Here is a 26,976-nt window from a genome sequence, read left to right on the forward strand (position 1 = left end):
ACACTTGGACTACATTGGACTTCGACTGAAACTGAGACTGCATCAAGGAAGGCTCCCGCTGCTCATAGTCTCACTGTTCTTTAAGTCTTCTGCCTCATCTGTGTCTGCGGTTCACCCACGTTCTCCAGAACACCTGTGGCCATCAAGGACATCCAAAGTAATCTCCCTTGGAGTGAAGGAGTCAATCCCATGCATTTGCAGGCACTGCAATGAAGCTGACTGGTCTGCTGCTCCTGTCATAATACGGACTTCCCAATGCCCAGCAACACAGGTGGTGGTTCTGAAGATCCTCGAGGCGTGACCTGTCTTTTCTGCAATTCTGAGGCCCGTATCCCACATCGGAGACGCTTGGACCAAACCCCTGTGCTTCGCGTTGACTTGCCGTTGCCAATGCTTGTTGGCTCTGCACTCCAGAGATCTTCAGGCTACAAGAAGCTCCAGCCTCCAGCACCTCATCCCTTGAAGATCAGTGTCCTAGATGCATCCTCTGCACCGTGGGCCTGCATCTTTGATAAGCTGCCTGAGTTCCTCTTGCAACTCCTGTCCCTCTGGCCAGTGGGTCCTCTTGTGGGTGTTCCTTTGCTTCCGTACTACACCCTGCTTGCTCAGGGCCTGCTCTGACTCTCATACACTTGGTGAGTTTCTTGGACCTTGCTGGTCCCAACGTTTGCATCTTTTCGCTTTCCACGCCATTTGCGGCAACCAAGTTGGTGCTCTTGCCAAACACGACCACCAGCCGCATCTTTTCTACAGTTCTCCATTGTGGTCTACGGCGGTTCCCAACATCACTTCGCACCTATGAACCCGGCTTTCCTGGTATCCTGTAGGTATCCTGGTTCCCGGGGTATCCATGGGTGGGGTGACTCTCCAACCTTCCATCTCCACGTGGTTTCTTCACGGTCCACTAGGAAGGGTCCTTCTTTTTCAAAACTGCAACCGCGACTTCCCCCATTGGCTTGCATTAAGTACGCGCCAATTCCTTTGTGGTAGGGCAATAGACCTCACCTCACCTGGACACTGCTCAGGTACTAAGAGGCCCCGCACTTTCCGTCGGTACCTCAAGCTCCCATCTGAGACTTGGGGGAGGCCTCCCTCAAGTCTCATATGGGAGCTTGAGGTCCTTTGTGGCCCTACCACAAAGGAATTCACAGTAACCATTGTGAATCCGAGGGTTAATGTCCATGGTTGTTACAGGTTGTACCGTTTCTAACCAGTTTTACTACAGTTTGTTTTGGTGATGGTGGTGAATTCTATATTTCACTATTAGGAGTGCAACTATTATACGAGCAGAGGCCCTGACGAATGCCAAGGGATTAAATACCCGTTAGGCAGAAACATGTTGGCCCTTATGTAGACAGATAATTGTCACTGTCTTCTCTTGCACTGTTCTATTTTTTAATTAGGAGGCGTGTCCAGTCCGCAGAATAAAGTATTTAGAAGGAGGACATTCCATCCTATTTTAAATCACTTTCTTGTTCGTTGCACTATTTCTTCTTACTTTACCATCAAAAGATCAGTCATCATGGACGGTTTGTGTATTTGGTGGACCAAATCCTGATACAACAATAAGGTGCGGAGCTGAGTGTCCCACTGATCAGGGGACCAGCCTCATTTGTACATTGGTTTGGCCAAATGATAGGACTGATCATTGAGTCTAATTTGATGGAAACCCTTTACAATCTGTTGTGGATTAATCAGCCATTTTACGAATAATCGATTATGTACCGGTCTCCTCTATGCATGTAGTGTTAGCCTTTTTCCTTCTTTATCCTTATTAATACGTTATGTGTGTGCGATAAAGATATTTTGAGATCTTGTTGACTCAGTATCGACAGTGTAGCCTCTCAATTTGGCTGTTAGACCCCCTGTGTTTCGTGTGTTATAAAAAAAGATATTTAGGCCAACCAGTGACACTGGCTTCTGTAACTGTGAAACGTATACCTATGTTCTTTACTTCTGTTGCACCTGCTTCTGCTATGTTTTTAATATTGTACTTTTTTTCCATAGTACCTGTACAAACCATTAAATACAGTAATTGGGTGAAATTTGTAATTGCCAATGACTGGTGATAGGTAACATGAATAAATTAAAACTGCACTAGGTATGTAAGCATCTACAGCCAGAGCCACTGGAATTATGCGATTGTGCTGCAGCAGTGATTTTTGCACAAATATAGATTTGAAGCATTTGCCACACATTTCATTATCTGCTGCATAATGTGCAGATTTTAACAAAAAATATTGTTTCTAGCTCAAACAGTTCAAAAGTTACTAAAACCACAGTGACACGTGTTGCAGTGAAAGGCCCTTTGCATAGTCTGACTTGTCACATTTCTGTTGCTTATTGCTGAGTTTGAGTGTAAACTGGTACTAATGACGGGCAACCAATGCCTAGACAGTTTTAACCTCTTCCGTGCTCGTGAAGGAACCACTCCGTCACGAGCCACGGACGCGCTGTGCTGGTGACGGAGTGGTTCCATCACGGCGCGGCCGCCCCGCCCACGCTGCAGGAATTCTGCGCCTGCGCGGGCGTTCTATTGAGCGGGCGGGGCAGAGACGGAACCACTCCATCACAAGCACAGCGCGCTCGTGATGGAGTCGTTCCGTCACGAGCATGGCGGCGCCGCGCGGACCCCCGTCCCCCCAGCGTTGCGGCGGAATTACCGCCACGGCCAAGGTGTTAACAAGTGTATAAAAGACAAAGTAATAAGTATTAGTACCACAAAACAAGCTGCCTTAAGCAGTACAATTTGACTATTCTTGCCGCAGAATTTACGCAACCCTGCTGCATAATTCCGCCCTCCCCAGCCACATAATTCCAGTGGCCATGTCTACAGCTAGCTCGTCGATACACAATATGCACCGAAAGCTGATTCCCCACGTTATATTTTTAACTTTTCTTTAAATGTCGGCGGAAAAATTATAACTGCTACAAAAGTCAGGCGTGATTTATTTTCTGTCTGCTCATTGTTGCAGGTAGATTTTTGAGGCGGTGAGTGGGTGTGGTAGACTGTGGAATGCTGGCAGGATGCCACTGGTGGCACAATACATTTTATTTTCCTCAGAAGTGTTGCTGTAATCACGTTGACTTTCAGTTGGCACCTTTGTATCTCTTTACAGAGAAGGTGTGTCAGTGGAGTTACGGGATCCTTTATCTCGACCGTTCATCTTTATTTTCCCACTGCCCTCCGGAAATACAGCCTGCCGCTTTTACCCGGAAGATAGCTCAGCGGGTTGAGCTGCTTCTATTTTGTATGTGTGTCCTCCATGTGCCAGGTTAGAATCCTAGCTCAGCCTTTCATCTACTACATTCGTTAAAATGATGAGTAGAAACAAGGCTTCAGATAACGCTTTGAAGTGAGAGGTTTATACCCCCTGCGTTTTGAATTTGGGTGTAAAATGTTGCTTCATATCTCTCCACAAGAAGGTAATTGTCATTTCTACTTGGAGAATATGTAATTTTCAAGCCATTGCTGTTTATTTATTTTTTTGCTTATGTTTTTTTTACATCCCGTGCTGTGTTCATAGCTGGGCCTTAAAGTTGCAAGAGGCAATGCGCCTGGCAATGTGCACGACAACCCGGGGTAGCTTTAACTGGGGAAGCACATGAGCCAAGCCCCTGGACTGAAACCATCTACAACACACTGGGTGTAGCCAAGTGCGACAAAACCAGTAGGGCTGTTTGTTGTAAAGTGTACGAGAGCAGTCATGCGCACATAGACGTACCTCAGCCATACTGCACGTACACAAAAGTGCACATAAAAAGACAGGGCAGCACACCTGCCGACACACCCAAACACCACCAGATTCAAAAGCACCCATGCAGACTGATCCATGATCATCACACCTGCCTGGACCTCGATCATTAACACCTCCCTAGCCACCGGCTGTGTCCCCACCTCCCTTCAACTGGGACAAATCACCCCCATTCTTAAAAACCCTACGGCTGACCCTAATGACCTCAACAACCTCCGTCCTATCTCCAACTTGCCCCTCCTCTCGAAAGCCCTTGAAAAATGTGTCCTTCTTCAGCTTGACAGACACATTGAACTTTTTAACTTACTTGACCCTCTTCAATCTGGCTTCAGGAAAGGCTGCAGCACCGAAACCGCCATGCTTAACATTATAGATGACATTCACCACTCCCTTGACAATGGCGAATCTAGCCTACTGATCCTCCTTGATCTCTCCGCAGCGTTCGATACCGTTAACCACTCTGTTCTTCTCAAAGTCCTTAAAGAACGATTCGGCCTTAATGGCATGACTCATAATTGGTTTGTCTCATACCTGCAGCACCGCGCTCAGCAAATTAAAATCCACAATTGCCTTTCAAACCCCTCCCCCATCTCTCTAGGAGTTCCACAAGGATCCATACTATCTCCCTCTCTCTTTAACCTCTTCATGGAACCTCTCACCCTCATTCTCAAACAAGCAGGGATTAACTATCACCTCTACGCTGACGATACACAACTCTACCATAAGATAAAAACCCATGCTGACATCCTCCACCTCAACAACACCCTCATCAAAATTCAAGCCTGGTTCCACTCGAACCATCTCAAACTTAACCCAAAAAAACCTGAAATTATTCTTTTCTCCCCAAAAAACAACCAGCTCCCCATTCAAAAGTGGATCACAGACCTTAACGCCCTCAACTGCTCCCTGTCCCTAGCCACCTCAGTCAAATCCTTGGGCATCTCTCTTGACAACCGACTAACTCTCAACGTTCACATCAACAACTCTGCCAAAGGAGCCCTCCTTACCCTCCGTAACCTTAAGAAAATTAAGCCCTTCATCCCAATTGATGACTTTAAACTGGCAGTCCAATCGCTTGCTCTATCGCGCATTGATTACGGCAATGCCATCCTCACCGGAATTCCCAAAACCCACCTGGCACCTCTTAAATCTGTGCTCAACCTCGCAGCTAGGCTTATCACGGACTGCAAACGATTTGACCACATCTCTCCCGCCCTTAAATCCCTTAAATGGCTCCCCATTGAAGGTAGATCCACATATAAAACCGCCTGCATTACGCACAAAATCCTCCACCAAAACACACCGGCATACCTCTCCAATAAACTGACCAAAGCAGGCTGCACGCGATCACTGAGAAGCTCCAACACCCTCCTACTTATTCGCCCCATTCAGAAAAAGAATTCCACTAAGTCACGCTCATTTTCAGGCAATGCCCCACTTATTTGGAATGCCCTCCCTAAAGACCTCCGCTGTAACCAGTCCTACCCCAGCTTCAAAAAAGAACTCAAACTTCTTCTCCTTAATAAATACTGGGGTTTCTAATCCCTCCCTGGTAGCCTCGCCCCTCTGCATCACCCCACCTATCTGCTCTGCATATGACTTGTGACCATCCCGCCTGGCCAACTCCCTTTCCTTCTATCTGACCACCTTACCTCCCCTCCTCATGACAGTCAGTTCTCTTGCATGTTTTTGTATACCTAAGTGAGGCTTCCCGCCAAACTGTGACCGCTATTTTGTATGACTCATAGTGTCTAGCAATTGTTTTTACTTTTTTATCTAGATGTCATGTATCCTATGTGGACTTGTTCTTTTATTATTCCGTTGTCTGTGCTTATACACACTGTACCTGTATGGAAACACCTTGTAAAGCGCTCTGATACTCCTGGGTCCAGCCAGCGCTATATAAAACCTCTTAAATAAATAAATAAATAAATAAAATAAATGCAGGGTTGGCTTTAGCGCAGTGCGACTGGTGCGGCCGCACTGGGCGCTGCCCTGCGGAGGGGGCGCCGACCTCATGGGAGGGGGCGCTTGTTTAGCCATAACTTACGATTGGATAGATGAGGGACACTTATGCCTGGTGGTAGTGAGAGAATTAAGGAGGCGGCCATGGGGTGCAGGGGCGCCAAAAATGATTCACACACCAGGAGCCACCAGCACTAAAGCCAGCCCTGGATCCATGCCCATGTAATCGCTCACAGAGCAGCAGAAACAGACATACAGGTGCATGTTTGTACAGGCCTAGAGGCACCCATACACACAGCACACCACACACGCATGTTTTAAGCACACTGACCATCACCAATGCACACAGACCAGCTATGCAGGTCTTTAACATTCACACTCACACACACAGCTGCAAAATATCAGTGCCACACACACGCACACACAAACACACACATTCACACACACACACACAGTCAGCCACCCATAGTCTGTCGAGGGTCAGACAGACACACAGGCAGAGAGGCCAATGAACAGACGGGGATTCGTTGGTTTTGGGGAGATTCAGGCTCCGTGTGCTCACTTAGCCTGGCCCTCTTCTGCAGAGGAGAACACATGTAAAGGGGAGAGAGTAGGGAGTAGAACTGTGACTGGTCATCCCATGCATACCAAGGAACACACATCCTGTCTACGAGGATCCTTTTACAAATCATTCGCATCATACTTGTAGTGCAATCGGGTCAAATGAGGCAAAGAAAGACGTCAGTTCCCATAATGCATTGCTTTCTTAATTGAAAACCTGAGATTAGAAGACGGACATTTATCATATGTGAAAGGGATCAGAGGAGGTGTCCTGGCTTTGTCAAAAACTCAAAGTGCGACCCTGGCTTAGACAGAGAAAATTAAGGTTTTTACAGTGAAGACACTGGATTGAGGGGTGGAGTTCCAGTGGTTGACCTGTTTCCTTCCCAGGTTACACGTGGGGGGGATGCATGGCGTGGTCGATCCTGCCCGTACGCTCAAGCGCAGGGGTCATTAATTTCGTTTAATCAGGGATTTAAGTGGGAAAAAAGCTGGGGTGCTCTAAAAGGGGCGGGGCAAACCTCTTAAAGGGGTGTGGCCTACCCAAGTAGGGACATGGTCTAAATAAAGATAACTAGTGTAGCAGTACCCCATGCTCTGACAAGCCGTCATCAGATTTGGAATTCCCAGCTCAGGCTCGCTCTCTCCCCTCCTTATTACAGCAAGGCTATGTATAGCTAACGCCATACACCCTCCCCAGTACCCCAAGACTGGTGTTGTCATCCCAGAAAATGCCCAGGCAGACACCTCCCGTATAGGGTGGCTTCACGTGAGGCTGAGTGTACTACAAGCACCGTTCCCAGAAGGCAAAGCGGCTTCACAGGGGTGAGTTTTAACCCCTTGCATGCTCGTGACGGAACCATTCCGTCACGAGCCACGGTGGTGTTGTGCTGGTGACGGAATGGTTCCGTCACGGCCCAGCCGCCGATACTGCGCTGCAGTGATTTCGCGCCTGCGCGGCGTGTTCTATTGAGTGGGCGGGGCCGTGTCAGAACCATTCCGTCACAAGCACAGCGCCACCGTGGCTCGTGACGGAGTGGTTGCGTCACGAGTATGGCGGCGCCGCGTGGCGCCCCTCTGCCCCCTTGGCCGCGGCAGAATTACCGCCCCGGCCAAGGGGTTAACAAAGCCACTACCCCCAACAAAACATGCCACAGAGTCCTCCTATAACGTGGTTCACCTGGCATGACGTCATGCCTTGACCTCCACTACACAGTGTTGAGCAAATTGAGCATGCGCACATCGATGTACATGCTCTCACTGCAGTCCAAGAAAAACAAAGAAAACGAACTACCTCTGCGAGGCCCGAAAATAGAGCCCGATAGAGACCCGTTTTGAGGCCCCCTGAAAATAACTGCTTGTGCTCAGGCCGGGGCCACTTAAAGCCCTGCGTTTAATTGGTCTTCTATTGTGGTCTGAAGTCACCAGATTTGGGCAGGACAAAGAACCACACGGTGAGCATGGGACAGAGTGAGCCTGGGGAGCCGCCGGGAGGTGTGAGTACCGCACTCACGGTCTAAAAGTCAATGTGGACTACTTATTGTGCGGAAGTGCACATTCAAAGGAGTAACAAGAAGGTGAAATACTCCTCACTTTGACCAATGCGGCTGCGGCTGAGTGAGGGGAACATGCCATCCCGACCCTTTCGAGATATGTCTGCATAAATTGTTCCTCCAAGGGTAGATCCCTCCCTTCCGTCTTTCTCCCCTTCTCTTTTCTCCTTCCCATTTTTGTTTATTCACGATAACCTTCTTTGTCTCCTGCTATGTTTTTTTCTTCCTTTGCTTTTGTCTTCCCTTCTTTTACACTCTAACTCTATTTGCATCTGACTTACTTTTCTCTACGATTTTCATCATTTCTCTTTCTCTCAGTAACCATGTTTGGCTTCTACGCCACCCCTTGACCCCACCATACGACTCTGTGGTGTTATCTTCTTTCTTGCCGTGTTATTTATTAGTTTCTGCCTCTGCCTTCTGACCTGGAAATCACAGTTCATAGTAGTTGCATCGGTACCCTTGCCCCACAACCCTCCACCCAAATGATACACAGACAAGTATGTTTGGGAATAAAAAGTTGCAGGTTTATTTGTGATACAAATAACAGAGCGGGTTAACTGACAGGCGACCCCTCCACCCCGCAACCCCTTGTTGCAGGGCGCCTGAAGTAGAGCCAAATAAGCAGACACTAGTGGCCCTGGCCACGTGTCGACCTGGGAGGCAAGCCTCCCCCCGGTGGACCTATCGTCCACCTGCCCCGCCCACCTCTGAACAAGGGAGAGTCAACTCACACCTTGCCCAGCTAGGAGGGGCGTTATTAGCAAACCCCCAGTTGCTCAGGCTTACAACCGCCCTAAGGACTAACGGGGTGCCGTTGAACCAAGTCCCCAAGAAGGGCCCCTTGGCTTATGTATGACTCAGTGTTGTGCCTCTCGCACTGTGGCTTCAGGTCCTGTTCCTGCGCCTGTCCTGTATGGGGGTCGCCTTCTATTTTTCCACAGCCCTGGGCGTGGCACCCGCTGCGCCCAGAGCCCCCACTACCTAGCCTTTAGTTCTCTTCCTTATCTACATCCGGCTCTTTCTAGCGCTTCCCCCAAGTCTAAGAGGAAAATCGCCATCCCAACTTTGGACAAATGCACCCCGTCGGATTCCCAGCAACCAATAGACTTGGCATGCAGCAAGCCATGCCTGATAAAACCTATGCCTTTCTGTTCGCAAAATTTGCGCATTGCCGCGTTTACGCGCCTGCGGGTTATTTCTAGTGCTTCCCGTGATATTGCCCCATGCCAAATTGGTCTGGGGGAAATTTCTGACCAGTAGATGTTGCACTGTCCTAGCTCGCCGCTCAGGGTGCTCAAGTCTTTCCTCATTGTATCTAACAAACGCCTTTTGCCTAATGCGACCAGGTCGTTCCCTCCCAGGTGCACCACTAGAATGCTCGGCCTCTGCTTGTGTTCCCTCACTAATCTACGCAGCGTCCCTAACAGTGCAACCCAGTGCATCCCCGGGAAGCCGAACCATGATATCTTGGTGTTGGTAAGCCCGTGCTTCCATGTGGTGGCATTCACCCATCTCGCCAGTCTCGTGACATAGGAGTGCCCCAACACCCACACCTCTTTCCCTGCAATAAAACACAGTGTGTTGTAAATTGTATTTTATTGACACACTTCAAAGGCACTGCAATGACAAACACACACCACGTGGCTACAAAAATGTGAACCACCATGTTACTTAAGTCATGATTATTATTATTTACATTATTTACACATCATTGACCACCTGTCTGCTCACCGGGAGTATCACACTCAGCGGTCTGACGTACCTCCTATAGCAGTTGGAGTCCCAACGACCCACTTTTTTAATTGTTTCATCAGGGAGGCCTGCCCTGAAGGCCGTGGTGGCTGCGCCTATCCTAAAGGAGTGCGTGCTAAACTTGGCCCCTTCTATTATGTATCCTGCCAAGAACAAGCACCCCTGCATCACGTGGTCCACTTGATACTTAGTGACTGGGGAACAATCAGAGTGGATAAGTAGCAGGCCATCTGACTGAGGGCGGCGAGGCAGGAACGCGGCCAGCAGAGCCACCGGGCAGTAACTGTCATTCCCCAAACGCTGCAATGTGATGGTCCTGCCCTTGCCTGACTGGTCTGTCTTGGAGGAGTGTAGGAAAATCTCAACTGACTCTGCTGTTGCGCGGGTGTTCCTGAACGAGATGGCCCTGGAGTTGGACTCTTTTTTAGACCGTGCCACTAATTCGCTAATCCTAAATGCTCCGAAGAATGCTAGGCTAAACGTTACTGCAAAGAGGGCTGCCTCATAAGCGGAGCGCGTAACTGTCGGCAAGGCGTCTATCATGCTCTTCAGGGTGTCATAATCAATGGGGGCCCTCTGGTCTGCCAATGTGGGCATCACTCTCGCCCAGTCTTTGAGTGCCGCCCTGGTTGTGAACTCTGTCGTGGGGTCCTTCTGACCTGACAGTCGAGCATGGTGCCCAATGGCGGACAAATGCCCCACCATCCAAGAGTGGCTCTTCCCTTCATCTCTCGCCCAGACCATGAACGCCTGCACTTTCTCAAACTGCCTAGAGTCCTCCCGCTCCCAAGGGCCCATGACTTCGCAGAATGTCCTCACACAAGTTTGGTATCTCCTCATCGTTCTAGGTGCTACTGACATCTCGCCTAGTTCTCTGATGCGCTGCGCCACCGCAGCAGGAACCATAGCCGAGCCGGGAAAGGCGACATCTCTTCCCTCGCCCTGGGCCACGCCTCTCGGAACCGCTGCCAATGGAAACGGGAAAGTGCGTCAGCAGCCGTGTTTAAGGCTCCCGGGATGTGCTTAGCTTTGCATTCCACATTGTTATATAAACACACTTTGACCAGTTCCCTTAATAGACATAACACAAGTGCACAAGATGCTGACTGGGTATTGATGGCTTGGACTACCGCCATATTATCTGACCATAAAACCACTCTTTTCGCAGACAGTAAGGCCGGCCAGAGGTGAAAAGCCACCACAATCGGGAATAGTTCTAAAACTGTTATGTTGGAGGTAATCTTTTTCTTCCTCCAAGCATTGGGCCACCCCGCCGCGCACCAATCTTTGTCCAAAATTGCCCCGAAGCCATCCCTTCCTGACGCGTCAGTAAACAACGTCAGTTCCTGGCTGCTAGTCCAGGGTTCCCTCCATATCACTGATCCGTTGAAATGTTCGAGGAAATCCCCCCACACCTTAAGGTCCTCCTTGACCCCAAAACTCAACCTCACTTGGTGGTGCCTGCGCTTAATCTTTGCTGCTGTCCTAGCCAACCTGCGCGCGAAAGCCCTGCCCGCTGGTATCACTTTTGTAGCGAAGCTTAATCTCCCGTGCAGGCTCTGGATGTGGTCTAGTGATACCTTGTCCTGCCCTAGCACCTGTTTAATTTGGGCCGCTAGCTCTGTGACCTTATCTGCTGGGAGCCTGGCCTCACCTGATAACGTGTCAATTTCTATCCCTAGGAAAACTAAGGCCTGCGCTGGACCCACGGTCTTCCCAGGAGCCAGGGGCACTCCAAGAAACTTAGTCATTCTTTGAAATTTCGCCAATGCCTCTGCGCAATCCTCTGACTCTGCTTCGCCTACAAACAGGAAGTCATCCAAGTAATGGGTGACGCCTAGTACACCTTCCACGCTTTGCAGTACCCATTGTAAGAACGTGCTGAAGGCCTCAAAGAAAGCGCAGGAAATGGAGCAACCCATAGGCATGCATCTGTCGTAATAGTACTCATTGCCCAGCCTGAAGCCCAGTAAGTTCTGGCTGCTGGGGTGCACTGGCAGGAGCCGGAACGCAGACTCGATATCCGCCTTTGCTAGCCAGGCCCCTTTCCCGGCCCTACGCACGAGGTCCATGGCCACATCGAATGAACAATATGAGACAGAGCATACCCCTTCTTCAAGGTTGTGATTAATTGACTCCCCCTCTGGGTATGACAGGTGGTGGATCAGCCTGAATGCTCCAGGCTCTTTCTTTGGTACTATCCCCAGCGGTGATCCCACGAAGTTGTCTAGTGGAGGTAGCGGGAAAGGGCCAGCAACCCTCCCCAGCTCCAGTTCCTTGCTAACTTTGGCTCTTACTACCTCAGGGTTGTCCCTGGCCGACTTCAAATTGTCTGCATCTCTGGCGGCCGGGGCACCTACGTATGGGATAATGAAACCTTCAGCAAAACCCCCCAGGAGCAATCTCCCATCAATTTTGTTGGGGTATCTGTTCAGTAATGGCATCATTCGCTCCAGTTTAATCGGTGAGGGCCCTTTCGCAGCGCTTAATTCTGGTGAAACTAGCGGCCATTCTAGGGAAGCGCCTGCCGTGGGTGTTTCGTTACGCCGCAGAATGCCGTGGGGGGGGGTAGGGGGGGTCAGGGAGAGGTGCTTGGGCGCGCTAGGGGTGGGGGGGGATTACTTGTGTTGCCCACCCCTGCCCCCGTGATGGCTGCCTTGTCTTTGACCTTTGTTAGACCTGCATGACCCCACCTGGTGCTGCCCTCCGCAATTGCTGCACGTGTGCGTGAATCTACAGGAACTCCCCCAATGGCAATGTCCACCGTTGAATAATCTACATGACCCTGTAGATGACCCTGTTGAAGGCTTCCCGCTTCCCCTCTTTTGACCTCTCCCCCTGTGGCCCCCTCGAAAGGGCGGCATCTTATGTTCCTGCTGGGTTGTGGAGCTGTTTTTGTCAATGGGCGACGCCTGGCTTTCCTGTGTCTTACTGTTAATCGTCACCCCTTGGAGCGCCCTGGACCCCATATGGTCCATCCACAACTGAACCTCTTTATGATCCCAACGCATGTTAGGAGATCTAGACATCTTTTTTCTGAACTCCCTATCATACTCTAACCAGCCTACACCTCCCCACTTTTTTGCCTCGTTATGTATGAGCCTTCCATACTGTACCAGCGCTGGTCCTTGGTCGCTAAACTTCTCCATAATGACCGAGGACAGTATTGCAAAGGCCTCCAACCAATTATCAATACTCTTTTCTGGCCAAGGCTGGAATCTCACTTTCTTTTCATCTTCTTTCACACCTGCCTTGCGTGCATCTGCCCCCTGCTGACCCAGCATCAGTAAAGAGAAGATATCTAAAAATTCTCGCCTCCATATTAATTCCTTTGCTGCCTGTGGTACTTCCCAGGATAAGCAAGAGCGCCCTGATAGTAAGGGGGCGTCGAATTGCACATCATCCTCGCCTGGCAACGCTGGGGAGGGGGTTGGTGGCGTGGAATCGGGTGTCGCTGTGTTAGAAGGGGGCGCTGGCGCGGCTGGGGGGGGAGCTATCGAGTCTGGTGCCTGTGGTGCCAGGGGCGCGGGCACTGCCGGAGTTGCTGGCGTGACTTGCGGACCCAGGGGGTCAACAGGGTATGTCGAACCGGTCCCCGGAGGTGCGGGTGAGATGCTGGATATGCCGGTGCCCTCTCGCCCCCTCCCAGTATCTCCCGATGTATTATGTTCAACAGCACCGACTCCCCACACATTGGATGGTAGACCCCCCCCCGCTAGGCCCAGGCCTCACACTTTCCCTCATTTCTTTCATGAATATTTCCAGTGTGGACATCATCTTACCCAGATCGCTTCTGGTAGCATATTCCGCCGCCGGGGGAATGTTAGCAGGCAAGCTTGATGGGCCAGGGGGCTCCTGGGCCCTGGTTGACACGTACGAAGTGCCCGGTACGTCATGCACCACAGCGACTGCGGTGCTAACAGTGCCCTTCTTTTTAGGCGGTGGCGGGAAGTCTTTATTCGTGGGCACCTTAGCTCTTTTGGACGCTCTAACGTGTCCTGTACTATTGGTATCCTCGTCTTCGACTGCAATAATGTCATTGTTCACACATGAATTCGCCGGGTTGACCTTCAGTAAATTGGTGGCCCACGCCACCCCGTTCGTCTCGACTAACTGAAGGAAAATCGCCGCGTGTGCCGCCTGCGCTTCAGTAACGGCTGTCCCTGCTCCTGACATCGTGGCGCTTCCTGCAAAGAAAAACGTCGTGACTAATGGACCTATCCTCATATGTATCCTCAACCTTCGAAATTAACACTCTATCATCTTCCAATACTTACTTGAGTTAGAACTGTTAAACAAAGAGGAGGGCCACGCTGTTCCTTGAAAACGACGCAGCGATGCGATACCTGTCAGGTGTCCCGGCCCTGTAAATATTGATATAAACCATTCACGTTAGCCCAAACTTTTGTTTGGAGCTGGGGGCCTGTCGGCCAGGCCAAAGCACCGGTCCCGGCCGCGCCACCGTCACACAAAACTAGGAGGACCGGACCATGAACACCGGCCCCCTAGGATGCATATCCCTACCCCTGCAATGGCCAACCCCCCTTGTGTCTCTTACCTTCCGCTTGAGGGGGGGGGGGGTATACTGTGCTCCCGTCGCGGTATGTCACGATCCTTAGTTGCCTGGAATTGGAGGAACACGCAGTTACAACATGCAGCAGGAATATACAATTTATTCATGACATTCCTTCCCCTTCAGCACCCTTATTGCAGTAATTAACTTTGAGTGCGCCTAACGCCACAAGAATATACAATAAAAAGTCCTCACTTTTGTTCCCCTGACGCACCCATATTGGATGTGTTGGTCCGACCTGAAGTGCACCTTCCCCTTCCTTCTATAACCTATTACTAAGTAGCACTGTGAAAATTGCTAGTGCCCGTGTAGGAGCAGTGCCTTCATGAGTTTACAGGGGGGGGGGGTCACTGTAATGTATTGGTGTAGCAGTGTTCCCCCACGCATTTGTTAGGGGAGGACTCTGCTAGTGCAACTCATGTTGCATGGCTCTGTGCCCTGCACGCAAACCGGCCCTTCGCCGCCCCTTTTCGTGTCCCTCCCCAGCGCCACCTACCGGTAGCGATAGCGCCCGCCATCGGCCATTACCGGCTGGGACGTGCGAGGGGTGGTGGCGCCTGAAAGCGGCGCATTTACACTGCGGCTAGGGGCCTGAAAGCGGCGCATTCACACTGCGGCTCGGGGGGGGGGGGGTCATTGCGCCTAAAGCGGCCTATTTATCTTCCCATCGCGGTAATTGACTATGGCGCCTATAAGCGGCACATAGCTCGGACAGGGGGGGTGATGGCGCTTGAAGGTGGCGCATTCACACCCGACGACGGCGCCTAACCGCGGCGTATTTACACGGCCGGGTGCGAGGGAGGTACTGGCGCCTAAAAGCGGCACCTTTGCACGGGCGGGGCGTCACCCTTCCCCTCGTGTGCTTACTGTGGTGATTGCAGCCTAAAAGCGGCACCTTTGCCCGGGCAGGGCGATACCCTTCCCCTCGTGTGCCTACCCAACGCGGCACCCGTACCCGTGCGGGGGTGGGTGCTTGCTGACCGTGACCGCATAAAACACCCCTAACGGACCTTCCATTCTTGTCCGATCAAGCAAACTATCGCTGCTGTTCGTTACCACCCCAACGACATTTCACCCGTTTGCTCGTTGCCTCAAGTATCATTCCACATTGATATGCTAACACATATTATTTCACCATGGTCGTGCTTAGTCGCCGGCCTAATCCCACCACGTGTCCGTTCCAAATATCTTTTACCCTGTGGCAGGGGCACGTTTCATCTTTCAACCTGACCCAGTTAGCGCTGGCCTAACTCCAACGCCTGTCCCTTTACATATCTAGTAACATGTGGCCAGTGGCGGCGGACCCACACGCCGATCCCCGCCACTGCCGCCCGTCTTCCGGCTGCATCGCGCCGGAAACACCACACATGGAAGTGCATAAGATCACTCTATTAAATTATTTTAACCCGTCGCCAGTGGCGGCGGACCCACACGCCGATCCCCGCCACTGCCGCCCTTCTTGCTGCTGCGTTGCTCCGGAGACACACACGTGTAAGCGCCACATGTTGACTTAATTTAAACAATTTCAACCTTTTTTCCCCGTAGCCAGTGGCGGCGGACCCACAAGACGATCCCCGCCACTGCACTCGCCTTCCCCTGCCTCGAGCCCAAAACAACAACACATCCCCAGCAAAGGCCCCAATCCGGCGCCTTTCGCGACGCATGCCCGATCACACAACAAACTCGGATCATGGACTCCCCCGTGGTAAAACCACGGAGCCCTGTCGACTCGGATAGTTCCGAGGACTGGGCTCGGGGGGGAGGCTTAAATGATCCCTTACCTCTAACTCGGAGTAAAATTGCGGGCCTCGCGTCCGGCGTCGTGGGGGAAGTGAGGGAGAAGGAGGGGGCTCGGGGCCTGTGACTAGGCTGGCGAGGACAGCCAGGAGCGACCGACAGAGGAAAGGGGCAGCAGCAAAGAGGGCGCCAGGGAGGAAGTGCGCCCCATATCAGTCCCAGCAAAAAGGGGGGGTGGCTTGCACATGTCCGACCCCGCCCACCCTCCCTCCCCCAGGCGGGCCTGCGGTTCCCTGCGCACTACTACGGGGTTTGTCCTCCTATGGGGTCCCCTGCAGGGACCGCGGGCCTCCCGCAAAGTATAGGAGAGTCTTACAAAACCATGTAACCTGTCACCCCGCTTAAGCTGGTGCTGCTGGTGCTTCTTTACGACCTTGTGCACATTGTTGCTCAGGTCAGCCAGTGCCTCATGCTGTATGCTATGGTGGGAGGAAGCAAAATGTGAGTGACACTAGAGGAGACCAATGAATGAAGAGGGCTGGCTGAAAGCCCCTGCAAGTGAATCTGCCGCTGGCCGGGGATCTCCTGCCCACGTTTTTCCTGCTCACCGTTCTTCGTGTCAACAGAAGCCCCGCCCAGCCCCAGACCACCGTAATGCAGGCCACAGCACAACCGCATCAGTAGGCATCTGGACACCTAGCTTGCCACTTGCCAGTGGCCTCCAGGTCCTGCTTCTTCCTGCCTGCTCCTGTTGCCTCCTTTTGACCAAGTGACACTGCCGCTGCCCGGGTTCTTTCCACCTGGATTTTTCCCGCTCACTGTTCTTCCTGCCAACAGAAGCCCCAGGAACTACTTAATACATTCCACAGTGCGACTGTGCAGCAGATGTGTGCAGTGGGCATGCCAGTGGTGCAGAAAAGGCATGCCCGTCTGCACCTGTCTGCTCCTGGACCACGCCCAGCGCCAGGAACCCTGGCCCTACTACATTCCAGTGCAACACCACAACCGTAGTCGCCAACGCAGCCAATGAACGAACGCCACTACTCCACTGCCATGCTCCAAAACCTCAGCAACACACACTGGCAAACATGCTGCCGCTGGGCATTCCCAGACCATGGTAGAACCTTTCTCTTGCACCCATTGTCATTTCACCTGCCACAATCTCTAAACAACCAGTGCACATCACCACCACCACCTTGCACCAATTGTCTACCATGCTCCTCAACATCCGATACCTCTGGACACACTCCACCGAAATCTTGGACCTACTCAATAGCAGCACACCCAACTTTCTTTTCCTGACCAAAACACTGCTCAACCCAGCCTCCAACCCAGACATCAAAGCAGTCATCCTGCCTGCATACAAAATCATACACCAGGACTGAACGCACAAACAAGGCTGAGGGCTCACGATCATCTACAAAAACACAATCGACTGCACCAGCTCCACGGACTTAGACACCATGCTCATAGAACACCTCTGCCTCGAAATAGAGACTACCACGCCACTCTTAACTCGTTGCGTGCTTCTGTCAGCCAATGGCCGTCACGCGCACTACCTCCGTAGTGTTGCGCACGTCCGTTGGCCGATGCGACCCCGCCCACTCATCACAGGTGCCGCACCGCAGCGGCTGCGAGCAGGCAGGCTTAACTTCAAAGACAGATATGTAAAGCATTTAAAAACACCAATTCAATAAATAATTAAGACACTACACAAAATAAAAATCCAACGCCAATTTATAAAAATAGGTAATATTTTTATCTTTTAAATGACACCAAAATTTAAAAAGAAGTCCACTGGAGGGAATCAGAGATATACATTTTTAAAGATTAGTCACTTTCTAGTGCCTAGAAACCTGCAGTGCCCCTTTTAGTGATTTTGTTTTCTCTGACAGGGGCACACCTTTAGAAATTGTTCTGGAGAATTTCTCACCACTGTTGTGCAGCCTTCTCCAGCAGGCTGGGTCCAGTTAGAATTCCTTCCCGAAGTTCTGCTTGCGGGTCCCAAAGTAGCCAACACACAATCCAAGATTCCAGAATCTCCCAGAGGGTCCTTGAAAGTGTGAAACTTCAATGCCGCAATCCATTTGAACAAAACCTTTACAAATCAACTGGTACTCCAGGCTGAGAATTATTTGTGGGGATGTACAGGTGAGCTCTGTTAACCTGTAGCTTGCAGGGAATCCACTCTTTAGTTCTTTTGAAGCAGGTTTGATCCACAGGGCTGTAGTTTCAAATGGTGCAAAAATGACGCAATCTCAGTGTCCTGGCCTTTGGAAATGCACATCAGATATCTTCCGCGCGGACTCTTCTGATTCTCTTAAGTTTCAAGCTGCAGATCTGAGAGGCTCTGCCCCTCTCAGATACTTATTCCAAGTTTTCTGGGTCAAGCAGGAGGTCACTGCTGACCAATGGGAGAAGGGTAACTCCCCAAGAATATGACCACATCATGTAGAGTGTGGCGGGGGCGTGGCTTGGGCGCCGATGGCGATGGTCGCCTGAGAGCTCGGCTCCGGGACTGAGCCCGGGATTATCCTGTTAATCGGAGGCCGCGGGGCACCCTAGCCCCCGCAAATCGTTGTTCAGCCCAACTGGACCCTGCTGGGACGCCTGGCACAGCCTGGACGGGTGGTGATCCGCCCAAAACTTGAAGTTTGTGGTCCCGCGGAGAGCGACCCAATATGGCGCCCGGACCCCTTGGTCCCCTTAGACGGGACCATTAGCCTGAGAGAACATCGTTGGTCATGGCGTGCCCTCCGCTCTTGTGTTTTCCTGGAGAGTGAGGAGCTGGACTTTGCACTGCTGAGACTCTGATATTGGTAACTGCGCCCGGGCGGTCGGAGGCCCCTACCATAGTGGACCCCGGCACACGGACGCCTGGAGGGCCTGACGGGGGTGCCGACCCCCGACGCGGCGCTTGGCTGCATCCCCCGTTTGACCCGATCCCATGGGAAGCACAACCCCCTGGCGTCAAAAAGTCTCTGGTGGTGTAGGTGGCCCTCGTTCCAGATCCTCGTCAGCCGGACGGGCCTACCCGGCCTTGCGCCGAGTGTCTCCGCCTCCTCCTCGGCGCCCTCAGACGACACGGGGGTGGCGCGAGCCGAAACTGAGGAGACCCGCCTGGCCCTGGAGAGGAGGAACACCGGCCCTCACCCCGAGGGCCTGCATTCGGGGGAGCTATAGTCGGCGCCCGCACTGGGTGGCGCCCTCCTCTGAGTCCGCACTGTGCACTTCCAGCGGCATGGGGAAGCCGAGAGGGGCCAAGGGGGCCACCCCGGCGGCCTCTGACTCGGAGACCACGGACAAGGAAGGCCATGGAAACCCGGGGAGTGCTGGTGGCACGCCGCTGCAGCAACAGTTTGATCGCGTCCTGGAGGCGATTGCGACCACACGCTCGGCCCTACAGCAGGACATTGCCCAGGTGGCGACGAGCCTGGGCCTCCTCAGGGCGGATCATGGCAAGCTGTCGGACAGGGTCAAAGAAGTGGAGGGCTCGGTGAAGACCTTGGAGCCGGCGCAGCGCACCTTGGCCGCGGCAATGAAAGATGCCCTGACCCGGATTTCTGCCCTGGAGCAGCGAGCGGAGGATGCGGAAGGCCGTAACAGGCGCAACAACATCCGTGTGGTGGGCCTGCCGGAGAAGATCGAGGATGGCGACATGGTGGCCTACTTGGAGGCCTGGCTCCGAGACACGGTGGCCCCGGAGGGCCTATCCTCTTTCTACACCCTTGAACGAGCTCATAGAGTCCCGGCGAGGCCACCGCAACAAGGCCGTGCGCCGCGCCCGGTGGTGGCGCGCCTCCTCCATTTTCGCGACAGGGACCTCATTCTCAATGCCGCTAGACATAATGGCCCCTTCAAGGTGGGGAACAGCCAGGTGAACATCTTCCCGGACTACACCTATGAAACCCAACGCAGGCGGTTTTCATTCTTGGCGGTCAAGCGCGAGCTTCGGAGCGAGGGCATCCAATACTCGCTCTTATTTCCTGCACGGCTCCGAGTCATTGTCGATGACAAGTCTCAATTTTTTGATACCCCGGAAGATGCCTGTAATTGGCTTGAACTTTATAGAGCTGGGAAAGATGGCTTTGCCTCCGCATCTCAGCCAACGGCGGAGCCAGGACGGCGACGGCGATCCACGAGGGTGCGGGGTCGACGGGGCCGGTCGGGCGGCCCTTCTACTGCGGAGACATCGACGGAGCGGAAGGGGGTACTGGAGGTGCTGTCTGCGTTGTCTGGTTCGCGAGATGATACCATCGCAGAAGAGGAGAACCCTGGTGGCGAGGGGGCATCGACGGACTCGGAGGACTCGGTGGCAGATAGCACCGGCACACCGGAGGTCACGCCAAAATCGGCTGAGGACCTTCTTGATGGACAAGGTTGACGGGGTGAGCTGCATCCTTTTGGGTGGGGGCCCGTAGCGGGGGTGGCGGGAGCCGATGGTTCAGCATGATCCTCGAAGAAGCGGGGGGTGGGGTGCCTTGCCTTTGCCCCGAGGGTTTCCGTAGCTGTTTGGGGCTAGCATTAGTCCTGGTAGCCAGGGCGTCGGGGGCCCACTGCCACCACCCAGCCCGCACCCGGCCCTTAAGGCCTTCCTACGGTGGCGACCGTAGGATCAGTTTGGGACGAAGGGTTTTCTGAGGGCTTGGTTTGGATGGGAACTAGATGGAATTATTTGGGTCCTGTTCTGGGGAGGGTGGGCAGGGGTTTGGTTAATGTAAGAGTTGTTGAGTTCTGGTTGGGGGAAATGACCGCCATCAGTGCTGGGGGGATTGTTGTATGCTTTTTGTTGAGACCCGGATGGGGGGACTTTGCACGAACAGTATGGGACAATGGCTGACGTTGCTAATGTGAAGTGTATTACTTGGAACGTGCGGGGGCTTCATACCATGTCTAGGCGGCACAAAGTCCACGCTTATTTAGTGCGTAGGGGAATACAAATGGCGCTGCTGCAGGAGACCCATTTGACCAAGGCGGAAGGGGCGGCGCTACAGCGCAGATGGAGGGGGCAGGTCTTTCATACGTCGTACTCAGCGTATGCCAGGGGGGCGCTAATCTGGATTAGGGCTGGGGTTCCCTTCCAGGTCACAAACTCAGTGGTAGATCCAGAGGGGCGCTACGTGGCCATCTCGGGTACTCTGGGGGGGAGGGCCCTGAACGTTTGCTGTGTTTACGCACCTAACATGGACCAGATTGCCTTCCTTTCTAGGTTATCGGGCTCGCTGGCCCACTTTTTCACGGGGCCCCTCCTGATCGGTGGGGACTTCAATTCGGTAGTGGATGTGGAGACCGATCGTTCACACCCGCCCCTTCCTGATTCTCCGGTCCGCCGTGTGGCCAAGGGCCGTAGGGACTGGCAGGCACGGTGAGGTCTGACGGATATTTGGAGAGCGCAACACCCTGAGGCTAGAGATTACTCCTATTTTTCGGGTCTTCACGAGTTGCACGTTCGGCTGGACGGGTTTCTTGGCTCGACTGAACTGGTTTCAGCGGCCGTCCGTTCCGAATACTTGACTAGGACCGTTTCGGACCATAATCCCCTCCTGCTGGCCCTTCGCTGGTTTCCAGGGGCGCCGGCGGTGCCCACCTGGAAGTTACGCCCTGAGACCCTCGAGGACACTGTATTCAGAGCGGACTTAGGTGATAAGATCGAGGAGTATTTCGCATCCAATGGGGGCTCTGCGAGCTCGAGGGCACTGGAATGGGACGCTTTTAAGGTGGTGGTAAGGGGTTATTGCATCTCCAAGAAGGTAGGGGTGAGGCGGGTTATCCTTGAGGACTTGGACGTGGCTGATCGGAGGCTCCGTGAGTTGGAACTCCGCCGCCCCGGGCACCCTGAACTCCAGGGACGCACGGCGGAGGCAAGGGAGGCGGTGGCGGCTGAGGTTGAGCGGCTGCGCTGCTTCGACTACAAGGCCTATGCGGTTCGGTCCCTTGCAGAAGGGGATAGGTCGAGCGCATTGCTGGCATGGCTGGCTAGCCCTACGCGCCAGACCTCACTGACGACGTCCATGCGCATGGCGAATGGGACCGTGGTGCACACTCAACCGGAGATTTTAGGCTGCTACCGGCACTACTATGACCAGTTGTATCGCAGTCGTGCTGCCAAAGACCCTGACCTTCTCGAGGACTATCTGAGGCCCCTGGAGCTCCCAGTAGTGGAGCCCGACGTGGCGAAAGCCCTGGGGTCCGATATTGAACTAGGGGAGGTCCGCAGCGCCATTAAGAAGATGGCGCGGAATAAGACCCCAGGCCTGGATGGTCTTCCTGTGGAATTTTACGCGGCCTATGCCGACCTTTTGGCTCCAAGACTGGTGACTGTTTATAGAGAGGCGAAGAGGCTTGGCCGACTGCCTGGCTCGATGCGCGAGGCCCTGGTGGTTCCCCTCCTCAAGCCGGGGCGGGACTCGACCGATCCGGCGTCCTACCGTCCTTTATCGATGCTGACGGTCGATTATAAGATCCTGAGCAGCATCTTGGCCTCGAGACTGCTGGGCCATATGACCTCCCTGGTGCATGAGGACCAGGCTGGGTTCATCCCCAAGCGCAACACAACAATGAACATCCGTAGGTTGTTCCGCTTGCTGGGGGACCCGCTGGTGGATGCCCCGTGCCCGGTGGTCCTATCGGTGGACTTAGAGAAGGCGTTTGATAGCCTGGAGTGGGACTACCTACACGCTGTGTTGCGGCGATTCGGTCTCGGCGAGGGCTTCATCAGGTGGACCGCGGTCTTATATGCCTCCGCATCGGCCAGGGTTCGGGCGGGTCCGTTAATCTCCTCGGAGTACCCAGTAGAAAGGGGTACGAGACAGGGTTGTTCGTTATCCCCACTTCTCTTCGCGCTAGCGGTGGAGCCCCTCGCATTGCTACTCCGTTCGGGGGCGCATTACAGTGGGTTCTGGACACCCTCGGGCCCGCACCACGTTTCGTTATATGCCGACGACCTGTTGCTCTTCCTTGAGGACCCAGTCGGGGCCTTACATGGAGCTGAGACGGCGCTCACGGCGTTTGGGGTGGTCTCGGGCCTACGAGTGAATTGGGCCAAGACATGCCTTTTCCCGGTTCGCAGAGGCACCCCTAGTCCGGTCCTCAATAGAGAGCTTAGATGGGAACCTGACTGCTTCAGGTACCTGGGAGTGTACATCTATCATGATCCATCTGACCTCCTAGACGGAAACATTACCAGATGCAGTCGGGCTTTACGGGGGAATATGGACTTCTGGGCTACACTACCGCTCTCGTTGGCGGGGCGGGTCGCTCTCCTCAAAATGGTGGCCCTTCCTCGGCTGCTGTACTATTTCCGGGCGCTACAGGTTTGGATCCCGCCAGCCACCTTTAGGCTCCTCCGGTCGATGATAGTCGGCTTCCTCTGGGGCTCGGGCCGCCGTAGAGTGGCCCTTAAGACCCTGATGAGGCCGAAAGCCGAGGGGGGACTCGCGGTGCCGGATCTTGAGAAATACTATCTGGCGGCGCAGCTCCAGACCCTCACCCAGGAGATTGCCAGGGAATTCCGTGGCCCGGAGGACAGGAGGGGTATAGGGATAGCCAGGCATGTCCTATCCTTCATAGCTCTACGCCAACGCTTGGCCTTGCAGGATCTGACGTTGGAGGAAAAGACCCTTCGCCTATGTTGGAACCGGGCTCACGCCCGGGGACAATTGCGGATACCGTATGCGCCTGAAATACCGTTGGGGATGTTGACGGCCTTGCCCCATGGCGGCGATTGGTCGCGTTTGGCGGACTGGGAAGGCGCGGGGTTGCAGTTGGTGGGGGATCTTTATGAGGCTGGGGTACTTTTGCCCTTTCAGGAGCTCATTGACCGCTTCGGGATTCCCCACGGTGACTTCCTGTTGCACTCGGCCCTGGTCCGTGCGATCCAGGCACATTGGAAAGGCGGACGGGAGGAACCTCCTACGTCTCCGGTGTGCCAATACGTCATGATGTCTGCGGGCACGGTGAAGGCGGTCACCTGCCTCTACGGTAGGTTGATCAATGAAGGGCTGACCCCCCTTACGACCCTGAAGGCCCGGTGGGAGGCAGACATAGGCAAGGAAATCCCGGAAGCGACCTGGTCTCAGCTCGTACGACGGGCCTGGAAGGGGACGCGCCACGCCCGTTTTCAGTTGGTCCACTATTACATACTCCATCGGGCATATCTGACCCCGGCGAAAATCCAACAGTACTTCGCCACGGGCTCAGCAACCTGCCCCAGATGCCCGGCGCCGGAGGCGGACCTCCTACATATGTTGTGGGCCTGCCCGGGTTTGTCCTCCTACTGGGTGGAAGTGGAGAGGACCCTGACGGAGGTGACGGGGAGACCACTATCGGTCGATGCGGCGGTGGGTCTCTTGCATTGGTTTCCACATACCCCCAAAAACAACATTTCCAGTAAATTTATTGATTTAGGGCTTTTATTGGCCAAACGAGAGGTGACCAGGAACTGGAAGGCACGTGCGGGTCCCACTGGGAACAGGTGGCATAGCGAACTCTTGAAGTGGGCGGCGGGAGAAAGCACGTTGAGATACCAACTGGCTGGGAGACAGCGTAACGAAAAAGCACAGGAGGCAGCGCTAGAATGGGAGACGCTAGTACAGGCCCTCAGAGACTATTGCGCCCCTGACGACTCTGATGGTGAGATTGCAGCGCGCCCTGAGTCCCGATAGGCGAGTGCGTTTTCTGTTTTTGATACGCTCATCTTGGGTCTCTCATGAATCCCTTTGCGGCTGCTACCATACACTGATGGCGGGGGTGGGTTGGGGAGGGAATTTTTCCTGTTTTTTTGTACTGTAGTGTTTTAATGGGTGGGACTTTCTTTTGGATTTTGGGGCTTGTTTAGAAAAGCAGATGACGGACAGTGGATCATCCGGACCAGCCTTGCGCTCCTGCTGAGCTCCCGCTGGATTTTATCGCCCAGCCTTTGGACTGTGGGCTGAATGATTATGTATGAAAATGTGCTGCGGGGGGTGAGCGGGATGCGGTTAGTTGATTTCAGTGGAATTTTGGTGATGGTCATATATGTAACAGTTTGCTGATTCCTGCAATAAAAATATATAAAAAAAAAAAAAAAAAAAAAAAATCATGTAGAGTGTGGCATATTTTGTCCCAGAGTGCACCAAATCCTCCAAATTCATAATGGCTGATTTTCCAGCAGGGAGGTAAGAGCTGGCTAAACACACCCCTGGATGGCTTACTTTCCATAAACACTCCCCCTTGCATCTGTGCATTCCTTCCATAAGTCTCGCTCTGGCTGAGATGAAAAGTTTAGAGTTGTAAATGACACTAAGGCCTCCTCTTCTCTTTGAAGACCATAGTTTATGACTCCCCACCCTGCTCTGGCATTCCTGTGTAGCAGCCCACTGCCCTCCCAGCATAGCTGATTAACCCCAGGGGCTCTTTATCACCTCTTCAAGGCAGCCTGGCTAATCCACTTAACTCTGACCAATCAAGACAGACCTCTGGAAGGCTAAATCTGGACTTACAAACAACAAAAGTCTAATAACTTCTTGTTTGTACACTTTAGGAGAAATTATATCATATTCTTGAATGTATTAATACCATTCGGGGAAGTCTTTGAATGGTTCTTCTAGCCCTCTCCTATCAAGAGTTATTAGTTAATAACTTCCTACCATGTTAACCTATGTAGCAGGGAATTTGCAATGGGAAAAATGTGTTGGGCCTTTTTTCCAGCACCAGGACTTATAAAAACATATTTCATAAGTAATTTGCTGATATCTTTAGGACCCCCAACCCTTGGGACAACTAGGGGAGACTTTAGAGGGTCTGAATCTGTAAAAATATAGCAGATCCTCACTCCACGGGGCTCCTAGCATCAAAGTCGAATTTGGGCAGCACTTTATCACAATGTGGGAAGTGAAATGTGAAATTTCACTTAACCTAGGGCATATAAAACTCATGTTATAAAGGTCTACCTTATAAATACCTGACCCCTCCACCCCTGGGACACCTAGGGGAGACCCTGTGGGTTCCTAATATGCCAAAACATTGTAGGTTATCAATTTTTAAGTGGCCCAAACGCCAAAGTCGAGTTTGAGCACAATTTACTTTTTAAAAGCTGTCCTGCCACCCAGGGCTACATTTTAAACTGACCTCAGGCTTCAGCAGTGCACACATGCAATTGCAGAAAAGCTGCTGGCCTCTAAAACTGCCATGCCCTATTGTGGGCTAGGGACCTCTAGGTAGTTTTAACCCCCCTGCCCTAATATTTAATAGGGTCTGATAGGGTAGGTCATGTCAATCACAGGGGCCCCCCAACTCTTACTGTACCCAAGTGTATGTAGGTGTTTTCACTGTATTCTAAATGTGTCTCTTTCAGCATAGCACTGGCCGTGGGCCTAGTTAGGCAGAGCCCAGGGTCAGTCAGAGTCAGTTACCACTAGGCCTGGGCAAAGCACTACGCTACGCTCGCGTAGTTTGCGAAGTTTGTGCAACTTCGCACTACACAAACTGCACGTAGCACAGTGCGAACACGCATAGCGTAGCGTAGCATAGTGCAGCGGTCATTTTTCGATGGTCGCGGTCCTCAACGTCAAGTTGGCGACCGCGAGCACGCAAAATGACATCCTGGTGAGACTTTTTCCTCGTTCGCAATCAGCAACATCAAGTTGCCGATCGCAAGCGTGGAAAATAAACCTCCCTGCGAGATTCTCAATGCGGGGACCGCTCGCAATGAGAAACTACCAGTCCGCGTTGAGAAAGCTGCCGCTCGAGTAAAAATCTTCTCGAGCGGCAGAAAACTACAGTTCGCACTGTGCAAGATGCCGTATTCAATGATTGCACAGAGCCGGATGCTTGTCCGCACTGTGCAACCATTGAAAACGGCATCTTGCACAGTGCGAACATGCTACTACGCAGTTCGCGTAGTGCTACGCGTAGCTCGCATAGTGCAAAGTGCACTTCCGGTAGCTTCGCAAAGCTCTACTTCGCAAACTACGCCCAGCCCTTGTTACCACCAGTACCATTCAGCAAAAAGTTGGGGGGTGCCCCGGGGCACAGGATAACTTTGCAACACCGGCCCAACCAGTCAACCCACCAGAAAAATCCAAAGCACCATTAAGAC

This window comes from Lissotriton helveticus, chromosome 4_1 (genome assembly GCF_964261635.1).
Source record: "Lissotriton helveticus chromosome 4_1, aLisHel1.1, whole genome shotgun sequence".
Lineage (NCBI taxonomy): Eukaryota > Metazoa > Chordata > Amphibia > Caudata > Salamandridae > Lissotriton > Lissotriton helveticus.